Source organism: Monodelphis domestica, chromosome 4, assembly GCF_027887165.1.
Source record: "Monodelphis domestica isolate mMonDom1 chromosome 4, mMonDom1.pri, whole genome shotgun sequence".
In the NCBI taxonomy this organism is placed as follows: Eukaryota; Metazoa; Chordata; class Mammalia; order Didelphimorphia; family Didelphidae; genus Monodelphis; species Monodelphis domestica.
In genome coordinates, this window is record NC_077230.1 from 262,766,487 (window position 1) to 262,791,801 (window position 25,315).

General features: G+C 37.6%; 1 protein-coding gene and 1 long non-coding RNA gene across 2 annotated transcripts in view; both read left to right on the top strand.

Moving 5' to 3' along the window:
* The window catches only part of MAML2 (mastermind like transcriptional coactivator 2), a 434,525-nt gene that overhangs the window by 95,864 nt on the left and 313,346 nt on the right, over positions 1-25,315 (top strand). The window lies entirely within an intron of this gene.
* Positions 1-25,315, top strand: part of LOC103101718 (uncharacterized) — a 134,342-nt gene that overhangs the window by 93,837 nt on the left and 15,190 nt on the right. Inside the window, exon 2 of the long non-coding RNA XR_467975.2 lies at positions 1-25,315. This exon is cut by the window's right edge and continues 15,190 nt beyond it. This is a non-coding gene — a long non-coding RNA (uncharacterized LOC103101718).

Here is a 25,315-nt window from a genome sequence, read left to right on the forward strand (position 1 = left end):
GTGCCAAATGGAAGAGAGACTTTAAAATAAGAGGACCTGAAACAGGAATAAAGTCATAGAGTGACTTGGAAAGGAAGGAGAGTCAAGAGGAAGCCAGATAAGCAACAGTTGGAGTTGTTCTTAACATGTCATTTTTCATTTAACATAGGGAATCAGTAAGTTGGTAAACAAATTCTTAGATGCTAGTTGCTTTATAGTCACCTCAAATTTCAGTCTTGTTTATATCAAGATGAAGACTTTACCAGTCACAGTGCTCTTTTTTTGTAGCTTTTGTTTTAGGAAGACTACATGATGAACTAAAATATTGATGTTAGCCTGGCTTTTTGAAACTTATTCTACTGATGTACCAAGCTCTCACATGCCCTGCCAAAACAAGAAGGCTTGGAATTTAGTTTCAACTACCATACTGTCTGTCATCTGAACCCAGCCTAGCCAAATCTGAAGAGGCCACTAGGTGATGATGATGATGATGATGATGATGATGATGATGATGATGATTTTGGACAAAGCCACTCAGTAAACTGTCTTCTAAATTATAGAGGTGATTAGAAAAGACTCAAAATTTTAGGGCAGGAAAAGACTTAAAGATAACCAACCTAGTTCTGGTTCCTCATTTTATTGGTGAGAAAACAGACCTACTAGTTAAATGCATTACCTTAAGGAAACATTTTAGTTAGTGACTAAACTAGAACTGAAATCCAAACCGTGTTATTTCTAGGTTAGTCTCCTTTTAACAATATGATGTTGTTTCTACAACATCATTTCTAAAGCACCTCTAAAATCCACCTGTCTATATCATGGATTTAACTACACAACAGCTCTTCCCCCTCTCCTTGTACACATTCATGCTTTGGAGGCTATTATTTATTATGCCAAAAATGCAACTAGTCAGTGAAAGCAACTCTATGCAAGCTCTGTGACTCTCAGAAACTAGTGAAATCAGTAGTGGTACTAGATTGTAGTATTCATTTAATGACATCCTCCTTCTATTCTCCTCTCCAAAAGCTCCTAAACTCAATGTCTCAGAAGACTTCAGAACCAACTCATTTTTCTAGGAGTACTCTAACCCGGGAAGATAACTTTACAGTTGTGTGTTGATACATGTTTAATAACTAACTCTTTGAAAGTATGCAGGATATATTTCTATGTTTAATTTGCATTATTAAGATTTTCTCCATCACTTTCTTAAGGCTAGACAACCAACAAAACAATAAGTTGAGCTCTAATTTGGAACATTTGTCAATTTTTTAAAGTGTAAAATATACTGAAAACATCACAATCAGCTCTTAAGAGCCAGTTCAATCTGGCTTCAGCACATCCCTGAAGAATTGGCCTCCTGAGGTGACTTTTTAGCTTTAACAATTCTCTCCCTTTCTTCCTTCTACCATTCTGACTATATTTTATATTCTTCTCCCTCCTCTGTCTCTCTCTGCCTGTCTTTCTCTCTCTGTCTCTGTCTCTGGGTCTATCTCTCTCTCTCTCTGTAATCCCATCTCCAACACCCACAACCAGAACCTGCCTTCCCACAACATAAGTGGAACTGACCCAACTTCAACCTGGTCAAATTGTTCTGCTTGGCCTGAGGGTACAGAACTGGTTGAAATTGGTTGATGGAGCAACAAAATAAATTTTTGATTAAAGGGAAAAGATTCCTAATATTCTGAGCTAATGAAAGTAGAATAAGATGCCTCAAGAATTACCCTGAGATACTAGGGTGCCCCTCAATCACTAGAGGTTTCCAAATAATATCTGGGTGACCAGAGGTCAAACATTGAAGGGAGAATTCCTATTCTTTTTACAAATTGGACTAAATGACCTCAGTGCTCCTTTTCTAGCCTGAGACCCAGTTCTTATGTGATTGTGAATATAAAAAAGTATACAGAAGAGTTTATTTTTTATACTTTTATGTTCTGCACTACTATATCAGCATTGTTGAACTCTAAAGGGAATTCTGTTTTTTATAAAAGATTCAATCAAAAATTATTTATTTAATGAGATGTCAAATAAGATGAAACAAAGTTTAATAATACTGACAGAGTACATAGTACAGTACTTACACATAGTAGTTGCATACTAAATGCTTGTTGCATTCTCCAGCCCTATTAAGTTCCTACTGTGTGCTAGGCACTGTACTAGATTCTGGAGAAATGAATAACCTAAAACCAGACAAGGCAATATTTTTAAAAAGGAGAAAAAGTCATCTTGAAAGTACCTCGAAGCTTCTCTCTGTCCAAGTAATCTTCAAATAAAAAAATACGTAAGTGAAATGTGCCTTCTTTAAGTTCATATATCTGAGCTAGAGGGGAATGTCAGAAACCCCATTCCAGTAGCCTCTTTTTTAGGATGAGGAAACTGATGAATCCTTTGAGGTGATCTGCCCAATGTCACAAAACTGGTAAGTTAAATAGTCAGAATTCAAATCATGATCCTTTGACTCTAAATCCCCTGCTCTTCCCACCATTCTTTGTTGCTGGGTTTATCAAATAGATGGCTAAGTCCTCTACAATCACACCTTTCACACCGAAATAAAAAGGGCATTGATAACAATGAAATCATAATCGGACAGATTTCTGCTCAATGTAAGGAAGAACTACCTATTAATTAGAGCTGTCCAAAGATAGAAGAACCTACCTCAGGGTTCAGAGTTCTCCAGAACTGGCGAATTTGAAATTGAGTCCTGGGGCTTGGAAGAGGTGTCCTTTCCAACTTTGAAATTAGGTGAAGCTGGTCATCACTCATAAACTTTAGGTATATTTTTTCCTAAATTTTTGAAGAGAAAGGGAAATCAAGGAATTTTGAAAGTCATGGTTAGCATTTTCAATGTGATTGTGTGTGAAGGAATTTCAAAGTTGCTTAAAAGAGATTTTGAAAACTGCTGCCTGCTCATCACTATAGAAAGGCAAGTTGGCTTGTAAATGGAAATTTTAGACAAACAGCTGGAGTTGGGACACCTCAATCTGTAAATGCTTCCAGATGGAGGTAACTTTTCATTGGCTTCTCTAAAGTTTGCATTTTAAAGGGTCACAAAGACACAAACATGAGAGCAAAATGCATTAAGATCATTTGCCCCTCCTTCCCTTCAAAATAAGGCAGATTTACTATGGGAAGAGAGGAAGAACACTGTTTGAGCAAGTAAATAAATGAATGAATGAATGAATGAATCTTAATTTATTCCCTGTAACCTATCAACACATTTTTTTCCTGAAGAAATAAAAAAAAAGAAACATCTGAGAAAAAGGGGTCTGAGTTGGTGGAACATCTTGAAAGAGGCTGGTCTTGTCTTAGGAAATTAAAAAGACATGTGGGCAGCCGTTAGGAAGCACAGGGAGAGAGTCTGTGGTTGTCCAGTGGAGCAATGTAAAGGAGGAACTTCAAGGTACAAGTTTAAAACAACTCTCAGATTTTTGGACCACAGGTTGTTGGTTCCCCCCTCCCCCGCCTTTTTTCTTTGGAATACTGATAAAGAATAGTTACAAACATTTTCAGAATGGTTAGGCCTATAAAAATTCTATTTGGTCCCTAAATTATGCTTCACCTTTTTATGATTGTCTTTCCCTTTTCCCTTTCTTCCTCATTCCCTTCTATAGCTTCTGATATGCTAAGGATATCAGTATCTACCTGAAGCCAAACACAGACAAAATTAAATAAAAGGGAATGGAAAGGAGAAGCATCATATGTTACAGTTCCCCAAATTCTGCTGCCTGGCTCTTTTCAGGCCCTTCCTTGATTTCTCTTAGGTCCTCAGTCACATGGGCCATTGTTTATTTTCAAGGGAGGTTTAGAAACTGCTGATAGTAACCATAATCAAGCACGAGCAAGTTTGGTCAATAAATGATGTGAGGCAGCTCTAATGGGGAGTTAGCTGCTCTCCAGGGAGGAGAAAAAAAGCAAGCATGCCTTCTCTTTACCTTTTCTGAGAGGGCTTTGGGAAAGCAGGGGCAGAGGACCTCTGGAGACCTGAGGGAAAGTTCACTACGCAGCTGCCAGTGATAGTAAGCACCAGGTCAATGGATGACAACAGGATGTGGGTATTTGTTAGCTTTTCAAACTGAGTTCTTCTCAGTTTCTCTCTCTCTGTGTCTCTGTCTGTCTGTCTGTCTGTCTGTCCCCACCCCCCCTCCCTTTAGGCCCCTGAAAAGACAATCATCATTGCTTCAGCAAACTTTTCCTATTGTTAATTGTTTTCATTGCACTTTTTGGTCCATTCCTTGGAGGTTAGATTCATTTCACATTTCTGCAGCCATTTTGTTAGACTAACATAGGACTAATCAAAATGCTATTGGAGCTATTTCCAGATGAAGAGTTGGGCTGTTCCCTGGGTTTCATCATATTAAATTAGGCAAAAGGTTTCTAATTTTCTGTATGTGACAAAATATACTGTTTTTCCTCCATGGAAAGCACTCCTCAATAAAGTAATGTTTGGTGTCTTCTGAGTTGCTATTTGGTCATTCCCAGTAAACGCAGCATAGTCTAGGTGAAAGAGAGTTGCATCAAGAAGCCCTGAGTTCAAATCCTCTGCTACTGTTGTGTTACCATGGGTAAGTGACAGTCTCTAGAAGCCTTCATTTTCTCATTTTAAAAATGGGGTTAATAATGCCCACTGGTATTATTACTGGGTGGTTTTAAAATCAAATGAGGTCATGCACATTAAAGCATTTTTCAAACCATAAGGTGCTATAGGAATGTGAACTTTTATTTAAGTATGAAATCCAAAGAAATGGCTGGGATCATTAACATGTCCTGATCAAGGTTACTGAAGTTGTTTTAAAACAAATTTTAAATTAAGTGTTCAAGATTCAATTCAACAAATACTTACTGTGTTCCTGATATGAACCAGTATTTGATTAGGAGGTCTGACATAAAGCTAAGGTATGCCTTATTAAATGGGGCACATGTTAACATTAAAGTTGTCTTTAATACAAATTTCTACAAAGTAGAGCCTTTTTTACTGGCTCCATCAGAAATGTGTTTCTCAAAAAAAAAAAATACCTCACATCTTAACTTGAAAAATTTGAATGAGTTAAAGACTAAAGTGATCCTCAACATTGTGGAATGCTGGTGTTTTGGCTACCAGAAATTTTATAGTTCATTACAAAGTGATATCTGCTTTGAACTCAATGGTTCACTCTTCTCATATATATTTCCTGATTCCAAGGTAAAATTCCTAGTAAAATTCATATCATGCCTATGGATCTCCTCATCTACAGTCAGCCTCTAGAACATAGTATCCTCCCTTTTCCTTTTGTTTATGCACAGGTACATACACACACACACATGCACATACACACATTCATCCCTTAACTCCACCTCCCTTTCAGGCTAGAAGTACATCTGTCCTCTGCCTTTTGTTGTCAGACTTCTACAAAGAATTGTGTTCACTGAATGAAATCCTGTATGTCTTTAGGGTTCTCTTACAATATAATTTCTCCCCTGGTCATGACTGAAATTAGCCTTGGGATATTACAAATGACCAGTTTCTTGCTAAATCTTATGCCCTTTTTGGGGTCCTCATCCTCTCTGACCCCTTCAAAGGCCACCTTCTTTTTCTTGGACCTCATGCTTCTATAGCTTTCATGCCACTCTACCTTCATAACCATCACTCTACTTTTCTGACCAATCCTGTTTCCATTACAGGCTGCCCTAATTTAGCTTCCATTCTACCCCTGGGTAAACTCCCAAGAATTCTTTTCTTGGCCTTCTCTTTTTTTTTTTAATACTCTCTCGATTAGCAGTCCTATCTATCCCTGGGGCTCCAATTATGTCCTCTCCGTAGATGTTTTCCATCTCTATCCCCTCAGCTTTCACCTTCCTTTGGTGTTCTCATTCTAAGATATTTATCTTACACCTATTTTTGGATTTCCTGCCCACTTTTAACCCAACATATATTCAAAACTAAACTTATTTCTCTCCTTCCACTTTGTGCTCCTCAATACCTATTTTCTGTTTTTATGTTGATGACTGTTCTTTGTACACTGTTATCACCGAATAGCCATTGAATTAATGGTACACCATCTTCCCAGTCACCCAAGAATGAAACTTTAAAATTATCTCTGATTCTTTTCTTTCCTTAACTCCCACATCTAATCAACTGCCAAACCCTAAGGTTCTCCCTCCACAGTATCCTTCCCATACATGCTCTCTTTCCCATTCTCTGAGAGAGAGAGAGAGAGAGAGAGAGAGAGAGAGAGAGAGAGAGAGAGAGAGAAGTCTATTCTCTCAGACCAACGACGTTTCTACTTGAATACTCCTTTTGGAACACATCTCCAAGTCCCTTGATCTCACTCTAACTGAATCACCAAGACTTCTAAAAATCCAAGCTTTATAAAATATCCTATCGTCCCTCAGCCCCCACCCTGTGAACCCCCTCCTGCCAACCCCTCTCAGCAACTGGCAGAGCTCTCCTTCTGGACAGGCTTGAGCACATTCATTCTCATTACTCTGTTTTGGTATTGATATTCCCCAGAGTGAAATAGACAACCTATTGCCTGCTTCAGCAGTTCTTGGCAATCCCAAACACAAAACTTCATATTCAGTGCATGAATAAATGGGGACTTCAGGTTAAGGGAAAACAGACCAGCATGAATAAAAGATGATTCTATTCTTTTTCCTCACTTAGCCTTCATAGGAATTACTGTTAGAGGAGTGAGCTGGGTCACCAAGAGGTTCCATGTTTTATGTATGCCTTGATGTTGTTTCTGGTGCAAGACAAGACATCTTGATTGAAAATAGGAACCCAAATTCACCAGGTTCATTTTCAATATATTGCTTCATGAAATTGAAACAAATTCATTGATTAAAATGAATCTATCTTGTAATAGTATTTGAGGTCTTTCATGGGGAGGTAGAGGTATAATGGAAAGCTTCAGGAATCTGGAGAACTTCTTTCTAGCTTTGACTTTACCATTAACCAGATTTGTTACTGCAGACTAATGACTGAAGGCCTCACTTTCCTCATCCAAAAAATGGGAATATTGAATTGTGTGATCTCTAAGGTCCCTTCCCACCCTGAGATTCTATGATCCTATACTTTTCCTAACTAGAATCACAGACTCTATGAATTGGAAAGGGCTTCAGAGACTATTCCTTGTAGTTCAACCCATAGCTGATTAAGGACTCTCTACAACATGACCAAGAAGTAACCATGGCTTTCTCAAGATTCTTCACTCAAAATCACCATAAGAATATTTGTCTTAAAAAGGTGGAATTATGGCCTCAGACACTTCCTAGCTGTGTGACCCTGGGCAAGTCACTTAACCCCCATTGCCTAGCCCTTTCCGATCTTCTGCCTTGGAACCAATATACAGTATTGATTCTAAGATGGAAGATAAGTTTTTTTTTTAATAAAATAAAGGTGGAATTACATTTTGAGAAGAAACTTTTCCCCCTATACCCTATACCTGTGTTAATATCAATTTTAAAACAGAGGAGTGGCAAGGGCTAAGCAGTTGGATAAAGTGATTTGCCCAGGGTCACACAGCTATCTAGGCAGTGTCTGAGGCCCTGTCTGAAACCAGATCTTCCTGACTTCAGGCCTAGAACACTGTCCTCTGTGCTACCTAGGGTGTCCCTAGTAGAAACCTTGAATAAGTATATTATTTAAATTTAGTTGGATCAATCTGAGTTGAAGAATTAAACTTTACCAGTAAGTATCCACATCCAGCATATGGCATTGTTCATATTTCTTAAATCTGAAATTTCAGTTAGGTCCTAGGAATAAATTACCTATTTTGCCAATCTGTAAATTCTAGTTCCTAAATATAGTTGACATAAAAAGAAGGCTTCCTTTGGAAAAACAGGTGAATGTATCACAAAAAAACTCAGAAATTGAAAGGAACTGAGATGGAGAATATAATTTTAGCCATAGATACTACTGTCCAACATTTGGTGTCTAGTCCAACAATTTCTTAATTTGAATTCCTGTATATCAATTACCTAAAATGAGGGACCCTTTTAAGTAGATACAAGTAGATAAATTTTTTAAACTCAGTAATTGTTGAGTACAAAATTTCAAAATCAGAAGAGAGCTCAGAGGTCATCTAAGTCAACTCTTAACTCAAAGCAGGAATCCCTTCTACAGTAATCCCCTCTTCAATATCTCTAGAAATATGAAATTCATAGTTCTTTAAGGATAATTCTAATCACAAGGAAATAATTCCTTTATTTGAACCAAAACCTGTCTCCCTATAATTTTTATCCATTGATCTTTGTTCTTCCCTTTGAAGATATAGGAAATCATAGATTATTAGATCTAGAAGGAACTTCAGAGATCATCTTAACCAGCTCTCTCATTTTACAGTTTAGTACAGTGAAACTTGTTGAGTTTAAGTGACTTGGTGCAAGGTCTCACAGCAAGTAAGTTCCAGAGCTGAGACTTGAACACACATCTTTTAGCAATATGATGTTCTTTCTACCCTAGAATTTCCACTATGCTGCAGAGTATGAAAGAAATCATGGGTTCATTTCCTACTTATATTCCTCCTTATGTACCAATTAAATTTTACAGTATTTGCAAAATTGATTTTGATTTGTTAAGACATTGTCCACAGACGACTTTGCATGGTGGTGGTGATGACTTTTTAATCCTTATTTTGGGACTTCTTGTAGTTTTTGAATTATATAAATCAAAGTCAGTAGCTTTTATTTGCTTGTTTAGGATTTTTCATTCTGGAGCATTAATACTAGAAACCTAACCTATTTTCTCAGGATTTCTAAGATTTGTCTCTATGTCTATAATGATAAGATAATCACAACGTCTAGAATTTCAAATATTTGACTTCTATTACACATTGCTAAGCACTATGGCAAACACACAGCTTTTAAAAATTGCTACAGCATTCCTTTTACACTCCTACTCGCCTCTGAGGTTCTTCCACTTCCTTCCTATGCCTTTTTTTAGAAGCCAGTGTGTTGTTCTCACGTCCGGTAACAAAGGATATTTTGTGCTGTTACTCTGTGTGTGTGTGTGTGTGTGTGTGTGTGTGTGTGTGTGTGTGTGTGTGTGTGTGACTTGATTTTATATCTTTCTGGAAAGCACTATTTTTCCTTGCAGAGAAATGGTGAAACTTTATCCTAAATAGTAAAATCACATGCTCATTTTAGTTTGTTTTGGTGGGTGGGCGGGGGAGAGAAGTGATTATTTCTGGCTGCCACTAGTCAAACACAAATGGGTTTTCCTTATGTTTTTTACACTCATCTTAATTGGGCATATAGCATCTGTCATAGTTCCTTCTGCAGTACCATATGAAAATTGGAAGTTTTCTTTCTCATTTATTGACTTCATCAAGTTAGCATATATTGATTCAATTAAGCAAGCATTTATTAAGTACTTACTATGTGCAAATCACTGTGTTGGGTATAGAGGATATGAAGATACAAAAGAAATAGTCCTGGCCCTCAGTCTTTATGTTATATTTGGGAGTAGAGAGGAAAAGGATGATATAACATCCACAAATAAACTAAGGGAAAGCATATGCAAATTAATCCAAAGTTATTTGAAAGAGAAGAGACTGATAATAACTAGGAGGATCAGAAAAGACTTCCTGAAGGACAAGATATCTGAGATGGGCTTTGAAAGAAACTAGGTAACATAAAAGCCAAAGGTGAGGAGGGTGTGCATTCCAGATCAGGGGAACAACTGGTCTCAAGGCACAAAGAGAGAATGTGAAAAACAGTTATTCAATCAATAAACATTTATTAAGCACCTGCAATGTTCTAGTTATTGTACTAGTTCCTAGAGACATGACAAAAAAATGGAAATTATACTTGCCCTCAAGAGGCTTATATTCTGCTGGGGAATAGCAACTATACATGTATATATAAACATATGCAAAATATATACAAAATAAAATCAAAGTAACTTAGTGAAGAAATGCACCAGCAAATGAGGAAATCAGGACAGGTCTCGTGTAGAAGGTGATGCTTTAACTGAGCTTTTAAGGAAACATACGTGGAAAGGATAGGGCATTCTAAGCATGAGGGACAGCCAGTAGTATAAACAGTGCGATGTCAGAGATTTAGAGTTGTGTGTATGAATGACAAGGGAATTTGACTAGACCAAAAGGTGGACAAAAGGAAATAATATATAATAAGGAGGGAAAGGTAGGTTGGGGAGAGAATGTGAAAGGGAAACCTATGTAACTAGGAGACAAGCTAGAGACCTCTAAAAGCATTTCTTGCTCTACTTATTCTATATACTTATCTCCCTTTATTACCTCCTTATTGAATGGTGCTGTCAATGTCATCATGGGAAATTAACCAGGGATATACATGGAGTTCACTTCTATATGTGTCAGAGAGATAAAATCCAGAAAGTTATGGGTTAGTTAGCTGAGGGGTTGAGGAAGTATTATATGTTCGGCGCTTTCAATTTATTGTAATTTGTGAGCAGTGAGGCTGGGTAGAAAAACAACACAGACAGCCTGAAATTGTGTCGTAAATCTCTATGAGGACTTGAATATCCACCATCACCTCAAATGAGTTATGTAAAGAATGAGTAGCCTTGGCATCTAGAAGAGACAAAAAATGGGGGTTATACCCCTAGTCTTGTTTCTCAAAAAGATGGAACTTCCTCAGAGAGCCTTTGAAGATTGTAGACAAATTTGGGGCACTGATGTCTTCCAAGAGAGTGCCAACAAAATTCTTGACCATTAAAAAGGGAGAACATGAGCTCACTTACACATGAATGGTAGCCCCAGTTATTTCCTAAGCAATATATCTTAGCAGATGACAAATACTACAGTTTCCCATAAAGGGTCTTGGTAATATGGGTTTCCTTGTGATTTCTCTTCTGTCAGAGTTCAAGAAGAGGAATTTAGATTATAGATTCCATTTAAAATCTGAATTCCTTTGTTGTCACTTTAGATCACTCTATTTTCAAAGGCTTTCTCTAGTTGCTTTTGCCTTGATTTTCCTGTAATGTTGTATGAATCAAAGGGAGGTTAAAATAAAGCAAAACCAGCTTTTTTCTAGAAACAAAAGGAATTGCTGCTGGACCTGTGGCATGGGTGTTATTTTGGCTAATCCTTACATATGAGCCAAAGCCCGTCTTTGATTGTGTACTCTTCCATTCATTTATTGAATTGCTACTTGTGCAAACAATATTGACTATACCAAAGAGTGGGAATCATAGAAAATGGATGGATGACACAGTCCTTGTCTTTACAGAAATGAAAATCTGGATGGAGAAGCCAACTCTCTATGTGCAAGAGGCAATTAGATAACAATTACAATGTAACATATAAAAGGTATGGAGGATACAGTGTCTACTATACAAAAGGACACAAAGTAAATCAGACTGCATTAGGGTTAGTCAGGACAGGGTACTTCGGGGAGTTTAAAGGAAATGATAGAGATTATTTGATGAGGAATATGGCAGAGAGGATCAGGGTCAGAAAGGAAGTAATGGCAGTTTATTTGGTGGAGGATATATGTCTATATCTACATTTGCATCATTTGTGGAAAGTTAAATTGGGGAATGCAAGAATTGGAATAAGGCATTTGGATGTTCTAGCCCAATTTGAACATCATGTCTCTGGTGTGTTCCCAACTATTAGTGAATTAGAGTCCTCACTGCAACTCATGCAAATTGATTTATTTCAAAATAAATAACTGTGCCATGGAGGATGGAATTTTCTGACATTAAAAATTTACATTTGTAATAAGTAACATTTTAAAGTATCCTTTATTATGCCCTCCTCATCCTCTACCCTAGGCAACTACTCTCATTGCCTACCTTTAGTCCAAAATTCTTAGGACTGCCTGTGATAGAAATTATACTAATACATTTCATTTATTTAAATTTTTTTTTCTTACAGTTCCAAATCCTTAATCAGGATTCAGAATTCGATCATCTCAGTGGTTGAAGGGCCCACAGTGTTTCTTTGGCCTGTTTGACCTAATCTAGATGAGAATTTCTTCAACATTGTTGACAAACAGTTACCCAGGTCCCCTCTATAGAAGGGGAACTGCTGCCTTCTGTAACAATTCTTTTCCCCTTTGGGAGCTCTAATTTTTAGAAAAGTTTTCTTAAATACAAACTTAAATCTGTCCCCTCATTCCCCAAACCACCAGAAGTTGACAGTTACAGTACTAGTCCTTGGGGGAAAGCATTCCACCTAATTCCATTATAATCCATCCTACAAGCATGGTTGTTTGGCAGCCTTAGAGGCACAGGACGGGGAGATATTGGTGCCTAATGATCATGCTTATGATGAATGAATTAATTAATTTAAATGACCTGAAGTTCACATCAAAGCAGTTACCATGAAGTTATCCTGAACTAGTTCATGATTCTAGAGTCTGAATTGTGGCTGATTTATTTTAGAAGATTTGGAAGCAACTGCTGAAAAACTATAGTTCCCAGTCTTTAAAAATTGAAGGTAGGCTGAAAAGACAAATCAGATACCTTGCTACTTGTGATATGCCCATCACTCACAGTTTATACAGCAGAGGAAGTGCAATAGCTGCTTTCATCATCATCCAGGGTGGCCCAGTGCCAATGACAGAAAGCACACTCCATTCTGCCACTCCAGTAAGAATGGAAGGCTTCACTAAACTTTTCTCTTAGGAAATATAACCTTCTTTCTTTGTGATCTAAGTCCTTGATATGGGTTCTGGGAGAGAGAAGAGGAGGGGAGAGTGACAGTGGTAGTAGAGAGAGTGACATTCTTCTAAGCAAACTGAAGCTCTGCTCTTAGAATTCTGCTGGCAGCAAATTCTTCGCACTTTCTCTAGATTCATTTCTCACAAAGGTGAGGGTCCTTGCCTCTTCCATCCATGGGCACAAAAACTACTTTATTGCATATTAGTATTATAGTAAATATCCTTCAGATGGACTTCAACACACAGATGAAACAGAGGAGAGCTGCCCTAGGGGAGCCTGAAACTGATATATATGCATACTTAGAAAGACTGAATGGGTTTGTTGGGTAGACTGCGTAATTGTTGGACTCTGGAAAGATATTATTGAAGGAACTCTATTCCCTGCCTGTAACCTGAAGCTGCCTGTCAACAGAACAAGTCAGAGAGTTTGCAGTCACACACTGAGTTCCTTATGTAAGGAGGATCACACTCAATTTTTGTCTTTGCAGAATTCCACTCTGTAATTATTCTTTTGATCATGCTATACATGAAAAGAGGAGCAACTGGGTATGAATCACATCCTTGTTTCACTTAGAATTAGCAACTGGGACAGGGTAAGGAGTCTGGGAGAATTGCTGGTCTGAGAAGGGTTCTGACTCTGAGATGGCTTCTCCAATTTTAATGAGCAAGACACTTCTCTAAAGATGGCGCCTTAGAGCAAGTGGTTCCCTCTGGAGCCTGTATGTTATCATAAGTTTGTTCAAAACCCTCTGGTTTGTAGTTAAAGGCCTGCCCAATCTGGCCCCTTCCTACCTTTCCAACATTTTTTTTAAATTTTTTTTTAAACCCTTACCTTCCGTCTTGGAGGCAATACTGTGTATTGGCTCCAAGGCAGAAGAGTGGTAAGGGCTAGGCAATGGGGGTCAAGTGACTTGCCCAGGGTCACACAGCTGGGAAGAGTCTGAGGACAGATTTGAACCTAGGACCTCCCATCTCTAGGCCTGGCTCTCAATCCATTGAGCTACCCAGCTACCCAGCTGCGCCCCCCCCCCCACATTCTTACACTTTATACCCCTCCATGTATTCTGTGATCCTGCGGCACTGGCCTTTTTGCTCTTTCTCAAACATAATATTTCATCTCCAATTCAGAGCCTTTTCATTGATTCTGCCTCATGTTTGGAAACTCCTCCTTCCTCACCTCTGCCTCCAAGCTTTCTTCGGATCGTTATTCAGTCATATCCAACTCTTCATGACCCCACTGGGGGTTTTCTTGGCAAAGATACTGGACTGGTTTACCATTTCCTTTTCCAGTTCATTTTACCGATGAAGAAATGAGGCAAATAGGGTTAAGTGACTTACCCAGGATCACACAACTATGAAGGGTCTGAGGCTAGATTTAAATGCAGGAAGAGACGTTTTCCTGCCTCCAGGCCCAGTACTCTATCCACTGTACCATTTAGCTGTCAAGATTTCCTTCAAGACTCAGCTCAAATCTCGCCTTTGTAGGAGGCCTTTCCCAGTTTTTCATTACCACCCCCCAATCCATACTGCTAATGCTACAGTTATTTCCCATTTACACTATATACCTTGTATGTATCATAGTTATTTGCATGTTTCTCCCCCATTAGAATATGAACTCTTTGAGGTCTGGGACCAGTTTTACCTTTCTTTTTTATCCCCAGGACTTAGCATAATATGGATTTAATAAATGCTTGTTGTTGTTAATGATGATGAGAAAGAGTCTTTAAAACCAAAATATACCTATTATAGTACTGAGTTGCTAAGTTATACCAATGCATGCATACTTAGTAAATCCTATTAGTATTTTGATTTTACTTTGACATTGAAAATGTTTCAGCAACTGGTACAAAAAGATGAAAATTCTAGAAAAATTTTACACAGCCTCAGTATGCTATAGGCAATTGGATTCACATGGAATATACTGATGAGTGAAATTTTAGTTTTACTGATGAATTATTCTCTTTTATTTTTTATTTTAATCATAAACTTCCATAAAAGTTTTCCAAAGTTATATGATTTCTATTGTCTCCCTCCCTTCTTACCTTCCCCTCCCAGAGCTGACAAGCAATACAAACTGGGTTATACATATATTATAACACAAAAGATATTTCTGTATCATTCATTTTCGTAAGCAAATAACCTTATAAAACCAACCTCCCCAAAATATACCCAAATAAACAAGTGATAAATCATATATTCAACAATGAACTATTCTTTTTTTTAAGGGTAAGGTTGGACAATTAAAATATTTGAGAAAGTTTTGTTTGGAAATGTGTTGCTTCCAAATGTCTCTCCAGTCTAATTGTGTGTGAGAAAAGTGCAAGTGTAAAATGGGCTTACTTTCACAGCATACCCATTAAGATACATTTGAATACTTCAAGGACACAAAGTGTTTCTTTGCTAACACATTAGCTACTTTTACAGGAGCTTAGAGCATAAAAACTGAGAGATCTTAGAGATCCTTCTACTCTAACTCCACCTGCTTTACAGAGAGACTTACAGAAAGGAAATGACTTGCCAAGGGTCACATAGATAGCAAGTAGTAAATAATCATCAGCAAAATGTGCTAAATTCTGGAAGGCAGAGTTAGTTATATTCAAACCCAGACTAGATAGCATAAAACAATAAATAAAATTTTAACAGGAGAAATTCTGACTGAAGATTCCAGCATATTGAGGACCAGTGATCATTTCCAAATTAGATCAACCCAGTCCGTTCCATCCAGTCGTCCATCCACATCAAAGAAGTACAGTGACTTGAGTAGTTAGGTAGAAACATTTAATGTTCCACCATGGCACAATCACTTCTGTCAAACCTTATTAAAGTACAGCCATTTGGTGCCCTGTAAAATGTAAATACATCCCAGGGAATTGTTCTCGGAGCACATGTCTCTTCCTACTGTGTTGTACTTTGGATGTCTCTGGAGGGAAGATGGTGTTATTTATTATTAGACAAGTCAGACAAGGGTTAAAACCATCAGACACTGTGTCTGTAATGGGGGTTGGGGGCTCATTTTTATTTCAGCTTTCTCTGGGAAAAGGGAAAAACCATTTTAGGTAGAGGAATCAACTACTGGAGGCCAGCTATCCCTTCTTCAACTTCTCCTAAGGGCCCTGAAGACAAGTGGCTGACTTCCTCATTGCTGCACACTTTCAGATCATTCAAAAGTCACTTGGAGCATTTTTTTTCTCTTTTTCTCACAGTCTAAACATCTGGGTCTTCCTATTTGTTGAGCTGTAGTCAACACCAGGACCCGGCCTGAGGGCTGATGAGAAAAAGCTGCTGGTGGTTACATCAGGTGATAGTTAGTCCTTGAGAGTGTTTGTGCAAACAGCTGCTGTCGCATGCTCATGCATACACCCAGAGCTTTAACTTGAGAGACACCTCCTGCCTTGGTGCAATGTACTCCCCCCCCCTTAAACACACACACACACACACACACACACACACACACACACACACACACACACTCCCCTTCTGTTTGCCCAGAGCAGCCCGCCCTCCCTCCCTCCCTCACCAGGAAGTAACAGCCTTTTAAGGCTTGTGAGCCATGCCTGACAGCAAGACTCCCCCTGCTCCCCATTCTCTCCCCCTGCTTCCTTCTGATTGGCCCTGAGGCTGGAAGCCGCTTCTGCCTGCGAATGTTAGCATTTTAAAAATGTCTTCTTTTGTCAGCTTGAGATTTTCCAGAATTTCAAAGCGGAAAGAAGGAGAAGGGTACAAGGAAGCTATTAAAGACATATTAAATAAACTCTACAGGGGAAAAGTGTATTTAATTGAGAAACTGCATACTTTTTTTCCAAGGGAAGAATTGGTGATTGCTTATTATTTTAACAAAGAAGTATTTTTTTTTTTTGGTTGGGGTCCTGAACTAGAGAAGCAGATGTTTTAAAGGACGGACAGGAAGCGGCTCTGACAAATGAAAGGATTTTTGATTGAATTCATGAGATGAAGTTTCCTGCCAGTAATTCATTCTACCCTAGGCTACATAAAAGAAAAAGCCCATAATATTGAGGTTCAATCACCTTGCTTTTAACATAAAAACTGAATTGGGTTTGTTGTTAATGTCACAGGTGAAAAGGAATGAATCCTAGAAGCTCTTTTGGAGATCATTGTGTGTCTTTGTGTATGTTTTTTTCTAAACGTTTCATAACCCCGTTCATCTTCCCTCCCCCTTTCTGTGTCTGTATTTCCAAAGGATACCTCTTATTATCTGAGTATGTTAAAATGCTCCTGAACTCCCTAGGGCCATGTTTTGCCATATCTTATGAGCAGGTGCAGGAGGATTTCTTGAGCTTAAATGAAAAGCACTAAACAAAACAGGTTCTTAAAAATGGAACAGCCAGGATTCATACCCTCCCTCTTATAATATTGAGGAAGCCTTTTTTTTTTAAACCTTGCTTGCCTCATTTTGAGATTTGGCCACTCCTTTTTCTTAATGATTTTGGTTTGTTTACAGCCTTAAGAAAATATGGTCACTAACAATCCACCCTTAGCACACTCCCCCAGTTTCTCAGCTTGATGATTTCACAATTCGAGCCCTTGCGAAACAGGGCTAAAAAGGTGGGGGTAGGGGGAAAGACATGGGAGGGAGGGAATCCCTGGAGAAGTTTATATTTGGTTCCCCCTCTCACTTTTCTGACCTCATAATAAACGGTTCAAAAAAAGAACCAAAGGATAAAGAATATTGCCCTTCGAGATAAACATTATGTACAAAGTTGCTGAATCTTTAGAACTTTGAACCTATCCATTAAAAAAAAGAATCACTATATTCTGAGCAATATTTCCTTATTTACTCTGATGCTAAGAAACAGAGAAAGTCTATTAACTCACTGTCTAGTTAAGTTCACTTAATTCCTAATCATTTTGACCTTGCTCTATGGGATGTGTCTTCACTTTCTGCTCAGTGGGATACCTCCACAGACATAAATGCAGAGGAAAACCAAAGTGAGTCATTAACCAAAAAAAACAAAACACAGAATTTCAATTGACTGAACCAAGGCATATTTAACCATCCTATTTTCTTTCTTTTTAACTAAGTCCAAGTGTCCTCTCAATCACACTTCATGAATCAGTTCAAACCTGAACTGAACTTAAACATTTTCCAGAATGATTGAAACAAACTTAAACACGTGCATCAAAACATGTTCCGAACAAAACTGGTCTATCAATTATTTTGAACCCTATGCTTATATTCCTACCTTAAAATAGAAAGGATCATAGATTTAGAGTTGGAAGGGATACATGGTTTGTTTGGTCAAAGCCATTCATTTTACAGAGGAAGAAACTGAGACCCAGAGAAAATAAGTAACTTATCCAATGTAGTAAGTGGCAAAGCCCTTGTCAGATCTCTCAATCTAGCATTTTTTTCTAGACTAAATAATAATGCCTCACATTTACATTCTTCTTTATATAGACATCATTATCCTATATTATTTGAACAAAACAATTGATCTGTGAGAACATAGTACTGTGAGTATTAAAGGATTGATGGGGGCAGAGAGTAACTATTACTCCCCATATACTGAGGTATTCTATGGGTCTACTTTCCTAAAACTATAGCTCAGCTTTGAGAGAAGGGGTAGGGAAAGGTTGAGGTGTGGGAAACTAAGGATAGAAGAGTAAGTTTAGAATAGCTTCCATGAGGAGTGACACAGAATCAAATAAAAAAAGAATATAAGGGTGCTCTGCTTCACTGAGGACCCAATCAAAGTTGGATAAAGCAATTTTCAGCTCCAATTGGCAGGTGGTGAGCTGAGGATTTAGATGATAGAGTAACCCATGGTTGAGATTTGGTAAGAGATAAATAGCAATTGGACAAAAAGTTGAAGGATTCAAGAGTAGAGGATGGTATAAAGTTGAAATATCTAATTATAGAATCAAAAGTGAAAAGAGAGGAAAGAAAAAACCAGAAGAGGGAGAATGGCCTTAGAAAGAAGCAAAGGGTTGAAAGATTGGAGGCATTTATGAAGACCTGGAAACTGCCTCCACTAACACTAAGTTTTCTCCCACTGGGTCTGTTCCCTTTTGGGAACAGTGAAATATGCTCTGCTACAAAGTTTCATGGCTGATTAGAGAGGAAAAAGAAATCCTCTCCCTACTGATGCCTGTTGGTCCAGATGTTAGCAGAAAAATCAAAAGGGATCTGCTCTCAAGAGTTGGGTTCTTCCTCTGCAGATGATTTCCCTCTAATCCACCAGGAATCAATTTTCCCAAAGCTCTCCTGCCTTTACCCTACCCTGAGCTGAAAAACTAGTGTTTTAGAGATCACCCTGTTTCATCATATAAATTGCTTTCTAATGGATGAGAAAAAAGGTTACAGAATATGTCTTTGCATTTTTGTTTGGCACATTAATACTTCCTCTATCTGTAATCTGCTCATTATTTTTGGGAGATTATGTCAACAAGGATGATGGGAAATCAATAACAGATCAAGGGTGTCATGATGTCATCCTCCATACTGAATATCTTTCTGATTTACGGATTAGCTATCCATCATTGAAAGATTAAATTACTTGCCCAAAAACATAGATAAGAAAAGACTTTACATTCAGAGAGTGCATAGGGTGAGGATTTGATTTCAGATTTCTTTCTGCCTCTCTGTTATACTAAGTTGTCTTTGTCTTATATGCAGCCTGCTCCACTCCTCCAAAAATTTTTCCATTTGATAAGAGAAAATATTATAACAAGATTCATATTTAGGCTATCTATAAAATCAAATCAACAAGCATTTATTAAGTGCTTAATAAGTGCTTGGAATACAAAGAAAGGAAAAAAGCAGTCCTTGCCCTTAAGAGGCTCACTTAAAAAAAAAAAAATCCTTACCTTCAGTCTTAGTTCCAAGGCAGAAGAATGGTAAGGACTGGGCAACTGGGGTTAAGTGTCACAGCTAGGAAGTGTCTGAGGTCTCATTTGAACTGAGGACCTCCCATCTTGAGACTTGGCTCTCTATCTACTGACCTGGGGGCCCACATTTTAATGGAGAAGAGAATTTGAAAACAATTACAATAACCTTATATATATAAGACATAAGAAAACATTTCCTAAAAATTATAGTTATCTAAAAGTGGTATGGAATGCTTCTGTAAATAATAGCTTCTTCTTCATTACAGGTCTTCAAACCAAAGCTGAATTAAACTTGTTAAAGACATTCTTGATCAGGTAGAGGTAGGGCCAGATGATCTCTGAAATCCCTTCTGACACTGAAATTCTGTGATTTCCTGCCCAAAGGAGTCCATTTGGTCTAACCTAGCAGTTTGCAAGACCACATTATAGAGCTGAAAATAGCCACTTTACTTACAGTACTACAGAAATATTTAATTTAAGCAAATACTAGTGAGAACAGGCCTGGAAAAAATATTTTAAAAATATTTTCCTGAATATATAGTGTTGATTTTCAAAAGACTTTTAGTAATTCCAATTAACTTTAAACCTTGCATTCTATAATAACAAGAAGAATGTGCACATTTGTTTGGTCTAGTAGAGTGCCAGTTTGGGAAATGAGATATAATTCATTCTGTTTGATTGTGCTAAGTGATAATCATATATTAAGGAATTATTTCTAGGAGTAGTAGATATCTTAATTATAAATACATAGATAGATAGACAGACAGATAGAATGGTATTCCTCCAGCATGTGTATATGTGATTTTGAAATTAGAGTTATAGTTACTTTGAGTTTTAACAAGACTTTTGAAATCTTCATATTATGTACACCTTTTCCTTTGTAGCCTTCACTTGGTAAGAAAACTGTCTTGTACATCTGGGCATTATTTGGAACAGTGAACATTGACGAAATTATGTGATAGTTGCATTTTAAATTGAGAAATAACAATACATTACAAGAAGAAGAAGTCCACTATATACATATATGCATACACACACATAATAGACAGCGATACCAGAAATACAGTTTGCCATCTTTTTCTGGAATACTCTGAAAACCAATGGTTCTTATTCTCTGTATCAGAGGAAACCTTGAAGAAAATAAAAAAGTTTTAATTCTAAAATTGCACATTGAATCCAGTTTTCCAAATACTTTATTTTAATGGCACTGTCAGTCAATTAAGGAACAGGCCCCAGTGTGCAGCCTTTTGCACTAACTCATAGAAACTAAATTAAAATTTCAAGTGGCCATGAAGTGTCAATATTTGTCCATAAGTTGCCAAAATCTAAAGTGTTTAGAATCAAGGATTTGCAGAGTCTGGTCTAGAACAGAAGGCACCCATACTCCTCTACTTTGCCTTGGGTAAATTTCCATTACTGCCTTCTGGAATATTAAAAGCTTTTCAGGATCTATGAAAGAGACATTAAGTAGTCCAGAAAGGTTGGGTTTGCTGAAAGTGACACCGCTAGCTAGTGGCAAAGCTGGACTACATCTCAATCTCTGGACAAGCCCTTTGGGCTTCCCACCAAACCACAATTCTTGATTCCATGTGTTACCAAAAAAAAAAAAGGAATTGTATCTGCAATCAGTCTACAGGTAATTATAACCCCATCCTCCACCCGAAAACACCAGTTATGATATTGTTGTTCAGTCATTTTGAAGTCATGTCTGTAACCCCATTTGAGAATTTCTTGACAAAGATAGCGAACTGGTTGCCATTCCTCATGCGGAGTCCTTCTCCAATGCATCTTACAGCTGAGGATACTGAGGTCAACAGGATTAGGCAATTTGCCTAGAATCATACAGCGGGGATGTATCAGAGGCCAGATTTTTAACTCAAGAAGATGAGTCTTCTTGATTCCGGATTGGGCACTCTATCCACTGTGCCACCTATTTGCCCCAAACTGGTTAAAATCATTCATTTAAAAAAAACTGCTTCTCAAAGATGAATCTAAGAGTAGATACTTAGAATGTTTGAAAATGCAATGAAATAGCCACAGGATTATAATGGTCAACTAGCAGTATTTGTTTAACCTGCTTTGAAAGATGCTTAGATAAGGTTTGGGAATGTCTTTATTGTTAGTAAATACTTACTAAGAATGGTAATGAGCATGACCCCACATTCTAGGTCTAGTGCAAAGGGATTTTTTCATCTATAAATCCCAATAGTTTTCAGGGCCACGTGTTGTAACATGTACTTTTATCATTCCATGCTAGCTCATTGGAGCTTCAAAGAGAAGACTACCACTCTTGTTTCTAGTGGACTTTGTTACTTCCCATTAAGCTTTCTCCTCTCCAATATCTATGTTTGCAATTGTGACTTTCTCAAGGACCCTACATAAAAATCAGTTGCCTTTAAAAGAAAAAAGAAAGAACAATAACACAAAAAAAACCAATTAGGAGAGTTTCATCTTCAAATAAGCACCCAGGAATTCATTTATTAATGCTAGAACTTTTCTGTTGATTTGTATCGTATTATAGACTTTTCTCATCCAAATATTTCATATGGATAAATTAGAAATCCTTTCAAATTTTAATTCTCTTCATCTATCCCAATTCACAAATGGACATTTTAGAATGCAGTGAGCATTTGGCTTTATATAATTATCGGGACCCAAATATTGGTTGACTTCCAAATTCTTTAAAGGTAAAAGATCCGCCATGTGGCAATAAGATCCCACATTTTGTGAATTTAAATAGGTTATGGATCAATTCTGATTAGAGAATCATGGAATTTTAGACCTTAGAGATAGTCTACTCTGACCTCCCTGTTTTAGAAATATGGAAAATGAGTCCCCAAAGGTTAAGTGATTTTTTTCCAAGCTTACACAGCTATTTAATGGTAGAGCTTGGACTAGAACCTAGGGCCTTTTGATTCTCAGATATTTCAGTTATACCATTGAAAGCATAATTGATCACATATTCTTCATGGCTTTCTGGACCACCTAAACCTCCAAACCTTACACAGGGATTCTGTACCAATCAATTCAATAGGAAGTAAAAGCAATCTTTCTCTGGTATACTACTAATTGGAAAAGCAGCTTTTCCAGACTTAAGGGCACTACACATAGTGCAGCTTACCTGAAGGGGAGGCCTCACTTGAAACACTGATGGAACTTCAGAGGATGCATTCACTCCCTGTGCCAAAGATCCTTCTACCACTGCCACTATTCAATCGATTAAAGAGAATTTGAAACCTGAGACCTATTAATTGGCCCTTTTTGCCCCTATCCATGTTCTTTTTCTTCAGTAAATTATAATGATAGTAGCTTACATTTTTAATAGTACTTTACAGGTCCTTTTCTGAATTCTTAATCTCTTGCATCTTGAGGAACTTAGAAGCATATGCTGTTCTCTACTTGCTCATAGATTCCACTGGATGTGATTTAATGCTCACATCTCTCTCAGTTTTTCATACTACCTGATTCATCTTTGGGCTGCTGAAATTGTTCCTGTTCACTCTGTTGCTTGTACCTGCCAGGTGCTTTCTTCTTGGACTTCAGGTAGCAATGCTAGTTTCAGGTTGAAATGTAGCCTTCACAATCACAAAACTCCAAATAATTTCTTTGGTGCCCTTCAACAAGCTCCTTTTCCTAACCTTCCCTACCAAGTAAACCCTCCTAAGAAACTTCTCTCCTCACTCTCTAGATCATAATAACATCTACCAGCCTTTTAAACATCTCTCCTACACAACAAACCAACAACAACAAATAGCAACAATAGTCACACTATATATTTATAATGATCAAAGTTGGCCCAGAGAAGACTGGAGAGACTGTATCTCTCTTATTTTGCAGATTCAGAGAAATGTATGTGTGGAATATTGCATGCACTGTCAAATTTAGTTGGTGCATGGGTCAGTTTTGAAGGACTGCTTTTTTTCATCTTTTAAAAATCCTTAATTACAAGGATGACTCTGGGTAGGACAAGAGAAGGGATATATTTGGAAATGAAGATGATGTTGTTTGTTTGTTGTCCATCCTTCATACTTGAAGAGGAACAAGATGACATCACAATGTTGGGGTGAAGGTAGAGTGTGTTTGACTGTGGCTGATCAGACCAATACAAAAGCTCTGCCCTATATAGGTCTGGTACAAAAAGCCCATATGAAATTTGGAATGAGGATGTGTCTAGATTTACACATCTTATATTTCTTTTGAGCTACCATGATCTTACTTTGCTCACAGAGCACAGTGCCTTCTTTGATACGGGACAAGTAATGCTGGACAGTCTTATGCCAGCATCTCCTATGCTTCACAGTCAATACTGAGTTCTTCAGGGAGACCTGGAGAATGTCCTCCTGAAGTTGATTAAAAAGACAAATACTATCAATGAGATTTTAAAAGAAAAAAACCTTTTTCCTTCTTTTTTTCAATAGATCTTTTCATTGTCTGTTGCCCTACCACCCAGACATACCCACATTGGGGAACATTTCCTTGCATTCAGCTCTGTTGATTTCAATACATTTTGTCCCTGAATTATCCAACCATGTTAGAAAATTAGCATTCCCTAAAGCTACATTTACATATCAATGTGTCATATTCATAAATGAAGTTTTATTTCAAGTATGAAAGAATATAATATGGGTAATTGAAGAACTGTAGAAATTGTGATAGAACTAGAAGTCACAGTGGACTTGGATCTTGTCCCAACTTTGATGCTTAATATCTTCACGACCTTCATCATTTTTAGCCTTGGTGAGTCTTGGTTTCTTCATCTATAGAAAGGGGGATAATGGTAACTACCTTGCCTTCTTCAAGGGATTCTTTTGAGCTCTGAGTGAAGTAAAGTAAGTGAAAGTACTTTGTAAACTATAAGGCAAACCAAAGAGGATAAAACAAAAGGAAAACCTCAGTTCTTTGATTTAAAGCTTCTCCAACCAAAGTAGACCATGAGCTCCTTCAGAGCCAAAACTGTTTTTGCTTTTCTTTATATCTCCAGCACTTAGCACAGTGCCTGGCATATAGTAGGTGCTCAGTAAATGCTTATTGATTGTAATCTCTCTGTTGTTATGGTGAGAGTTCTTAATCTTTTTACTGTATGATAGTCCCCTTTGACAGCCTCTGAACCCTATGGAAGCCTATGGACCCCTTGTCAGAATAATTTCTTTGAATGCATAAAACAAAATACATAAGATGTTACAGGAAACCATCATATTGAAATAGAGTTATTACATTTTTTTAAAAGGTTCACAGACCTAGGATTCAGATTTCATGTCTCAGACTAACTCCAGAAAATGATAGACCAACAGTGATAGAAAAGTAGGAACATTTTGATCAGGCTCACAGGACACTGTAGGGATGTCCTTTGAAGTTGGTTTTCTTTATTTGGTTCCCATATTGTTCACAAGGCTACCTAGTTTCAGGATGGGGCTGGGCAGAATGGAGAATCTCCTTTAGAAAAAGTAAATAATGTCTTATTTGAGTTAAAATATGAGCATACCACCATCCCCGGAATCCTACATGGAAAAGGAATTCATCTTTTGGTCTAATGAACTTGGTACTGCTATTCCTACTTATATAAGTCTTGAACTGAGTTTATAGGAGAGAGGTGCTCTAGCATGAAATGTGGAACTAATCCACATATTATTAATGCATGTGACCGACTTATATTATTTCTCTTATACAATAAAACATTATTATAACAAATCGGAATGACTTCATATATAATCAATTCCACTCTGTTATTCAGGGACCAGGAAAGCTAAATTCTAAAGAAATCACTACCAACCTGAACATAGGGGAATCAGGGTTATTGGCTCTCCAGAGCCGGTTGTGAAATTTTCGTTGTGGGCATTTAGACCTCAGAAATCAGTAAATACTATACATA